This window comes from Lolium rigidum, chromosome 5 (genome assembly GCF_022539505.1).
Source record: "Lolium rigidum isolate FL_2022 chromosome 5, APGP_CSIRO_Lrig_0.1, whole genome shotgun sequence".
Lineage (NCBI taxonomy): Eukaryota > Viridiplantae > Streptophyta > Magnoliopsida > Poales > Poaceae > Lolium > Lolium rigidum.
In genome coordinates, this window is record NC_061512.1 from 189,788,797 (window position 1) to 189,792,788 (window position 3,992).

At 37.2% G+C, this 3,992-nt stretch overlaps 1 long non-coding RNA gene across 3 annotated transcripts; it reads left to right on the top strand.

The window, feature by feature from the left end:
• Window positions 1–2,180: 2,180 nt before the first annotated feature.
• LOC124655105 lies at window positions 2,181–3,592 on the top strand. Of its 3 annotated transcripts, none has more exons than XR_006988571.1 (3): window positions 2,181–3,177; window positions 3,284–3,380; window positions 3,487–3,592. It is a non-coding gene; the product is annotated as an uncharacterized LOC124655105 (long non-coding RNA). The 3 variants fall into 3 exon arrangements; XR_006988569.1 differs by having other exon boundaries at window positions 3,512–3,592; XR_006988570.1 differs by having other exon boundaries at window positions 3,309–3,380; window positions 3,512–3,592.
• Window positions 3,593–3,992: the final 400 nt, after the last annotated feature.

Sequence of the window (3,992 nt, forward strand, 5' to 3'; positions counted from 1 at the left end):
TTTAATTAGAATTAAGCTAAAAAAGCAGTATTTAATTAGAATCTTACATTTGTCAAGCTGTAGGTTTGAAGAGATACTATTCAAGTGCTTAACCTTGGAGAAGATTGTTTGCCCATGTAAGTTTGCAAACTGAACATCAGTGTTTCTCTTGCAGTATAGACATACGATGAAATGATAGCATCTATGTTCAAACCAAAAACACATTGGTGCCCTTATTTGTCTTCAACCTTGAAACATCCCGGGGACAGAATTCAGAGTACTCGTATTCTCAATGCAATAGGACACAAATGAAAAATCAAGGTGTAGTTAGGCTTCACATTCAAGTGCCAAACAAGTAATACCTTGAGACATCTCTGTAATTTGCAATATATCAACAAACTAAAGGAATAAAAAGTAACCCTTAAAAATAAGGAAGTGCATATTTTTATAATGAGGTATAGTATCACATACCTAAAGGTATGGATGTTTCCATGTCTGGCTATATGTTCATCCAACAGTAAGCATGCCCCAGTTTCAATCAAATATTTTTTTTAGCAAGCACGCCCTCTAGGGAAACAGCACCACGGTAATCCTGAATTGTAGATAGAATGCAAGTTTGTTCATAAGAGTCACTTCATATTTCCGTAGATTTAAGTAAGTATATGATTATGTGTGAAATGGTAGAACCCTACAGTCCAAGAACAACAAATAGCAGTCATTCAATTGTATCAGTCTCATGTATTAGATCAACCCATGGTATTCAGAGTCGAATGATATTGTCAAGCGAATGGCATACCTGAAATTGAACAGGAATATCCCCCATTTCTACAAAACAGTCATAGGAAGTAATAGAAAATTACCAATAAATTCATATACTAAACTAACATGAGGTTGAGAGAGAGATCCAGGGTTGTAGTTGGACATATCACACAAATCTATTGTGGAGGGATATGGCCTAATCTGCAGGTTGGCGTGACCATTGACCGGATGGATGGTTGCGGACTTGCGGTACCTGCACTTGCCATCGTAGATTCGATCCAGTACACCGCTCGGTGTTATCTCACGTGGTCTGTATGGGAACAGAGTCTGAGCCACTAATTGTTGCACATGATTCGGATAACAAAGATAACATTAGACATATTTTGAGTTATTTCGGTTAAAACTTTTATGTGTTAAATAACAGTGCCATGTTTGTTGTTTTGGAGGGTGTATTAAATCACTGCATATGTCTGGCTTGATTCCAAGCACAAGAAAAGCACATTGCTGACGGAGTTGATGGCATCTGAAAACTTATTTCCAGATTAACAAGTAATGCTACTACAATTCAGATGGTGTTGGGAGAACCAAAAGGCATGACTTTGCAAATATTCGAACCTTTGCCTTTTCTTTCTTTTTCGTTTTAATATATAGTCGAGTACAAAGATATGTGTTTCCTATTCATTTTTTCTTCGTTTTTCTTAACACAAGCTCAAACTGAGTTTGGTGTTTTATCTGGACTTATCATGAACCAAATAACTTACATAATTGAACCTAGCTATTAGATGCAGTAGATATGATTTTAGTAGTGCCCCCCCCTCTTTTTCCGTACTCTCTGGAAATAAACAGTTATGTTCAGATGTGTGCCAGATTTATTCCAAGAGAGGAAACAAAGAACCTTTTGCTACCCACGTTATCATGGTTGATTGTTTCTCATCACTGACGACTCTCATGGCTGTGTTGGAATGAGAGTACTGCATATTACATATATGCAAGCTGTTGATTTTAGTCTCATGTGCCCGTATCTTTACCACGTGGTCTCACGCGAGTGAAATTCGATGAACAGGCCACGAGCAAGCCTTGGACTCTTGGTGTATTGGGTCCCCGCATTTGTGGTCGGTAGGCAGCATCTTGTGACACTGCTTGTGGATAAACACTCACAAGCATAATTGTAAAATAGCGTCTGTCCAAAGGTTTACCTTTTATTTTCTTCTTTTTACCATAGAAATGGAATTCTTTTCGTCTCCTGCTTCTTTCTTAAAATTTTCATGATTGTATATAAGAGTTAGCTACTCAGTTCGTGATTTGGTGTGCTTTATCGTGCCGCATTTGTTTTGTAATACCTAAAAACACGTTGTCATCTTCCCACCTAATTTTTATTATCGTTATACAAAGTGCACATCGGTGTAAATTTTACGGGGTCGTGCACAAGCAGGGCAGTTTCTACCAACTTAATAAGAGATCAGATTTAGATGAATATTAGATTTTGGCTGAAATGTTATTTCTATGCTATAGTTGTTTGAGAAGTAATTCTTTCCTGGTTTTCTTTGCATTATAAAATCACGAAGTTAATTCAAGAATGCCCTATTTGAAAGAGCCTTGTTTCAGGAGTTGCATCTTCTGGTTGGGTCTGAAGATATTGGTTCAGCTACAGATCAGCTACCTGCCTTGCCTAATGATACAGTAAAAGGTAGCTTCTGTTCTTAGTGGGAACAGTCTGATGCATAGGCGTCGTAAATATTTATGTGCAAAACTACATAAATTATATTGAATCTCTTTCACCTAAATGAACAAGCAGACATTTTATATCTGGCTAAACAAACGGCATATTTATGAGTTCAGATTTTGGAAAATATGTTAATTGTGTGCTTCTTTGGTATGCAAAATAATCTTCTTCTTAGTTACAAATGGATAATTAGACAAGAATGCTAAGTAGATCATAAATGATTAATATTTTTCCTTAGTTACTCATGTGTTCTTTGTCATATTCACTATACTGTAAAATAAATACGCATATTTAAAATTTCGTTGAAGAGCCATTTTGGTGCCAAACTCTTACGCGAGTTTGGAATTGTTTTTATTATGTCAAAGTAGAAGTGTACTGATTCTTTATTTTGTTGGAATCATTGAAGAGGCATTGTTTTTATTTCGTTGTGAGGACATCTCCATTGCCATCTGTGGTAACAAGGTTGATGTAAAGAACATGCAGCTTAAAGCCAAGCAGGTCACATTCCACAGTAAGAAGAGCTCGCAGTACTATGTAGCCTCTGCCAAGAGCAACCACAACTCTGAGAAGCCTTCCTTTTTACCTTGCAAGGAAGTTAGCTAGGAGTCGTCTCCCTCCCTATTAGATTCTTTTGCATATTAAATCTTACTTTTATTTGATGATTCTTAGTAAGCCATGGCTCTCAAGCCCTGGGCCGGAAGTGATCTTCAACCTATGTAAGCAAGAACAGTATGTGACGTCCTATTTTTTCTTCCATTCGACTTCTTTTTACCGCATTTGTTCTGTAGATGCTCCTGTTATGAGTGCATGAATGGATCGTAGATTGTTGTTTGTACAATGTTTGCAGACACGAGGATGTGCCTGCTGCCGTTGCCACTGCATGTTGATGACAATATAATGAGTCTTATACCATACTTATGTAAGCAAGAACAGTATGTGACGTCCTATTTTTTCTTCCATTCGACTTCTTTTTACCGCCTTTGTTCTGTAGATGCTCCTGTTATGAGTAAATGAATGGATCGTAGATTGTTGTTTGTACAATGTTTGCAGACACGGGGATGTGCCTGCTGCCGTTGCCACTGCCTGTTGAAGATGACAATATAATGAGTCTTACCATACTTTGACTTTGAGAAACAGAGACTGTTCTTTGTACAAGAGTCAGTTCGCTTTTAGATTGAAAGGCTTGATAGCCAGGAGAGAATGTTTTCCTTTGTTCAAGAACTATTGTGTGTGACATTGATCTACATGTCTGCCATGGATTTGTTGTTGGCCACATTGATGTGTTACTTATTGGTTCATCAATATTATTATGCATGTGGATCATCTGTATCTATCTTCTGTGTATGCATGTTTGTCTTGTGATCCTGAGCTATTTGTGTAATTTTAGAGATCTGGGCTGCCATACAATTTTAACTCGGATTTGCTCCACTAAAGTTATTTTTGGTGCTCTTGTCTAATATTCAATTTTTAGTCATACTGAGCTAATAGTGCATTATCATTTACCCACCTGATTTTCATTGGTGCAAATTCC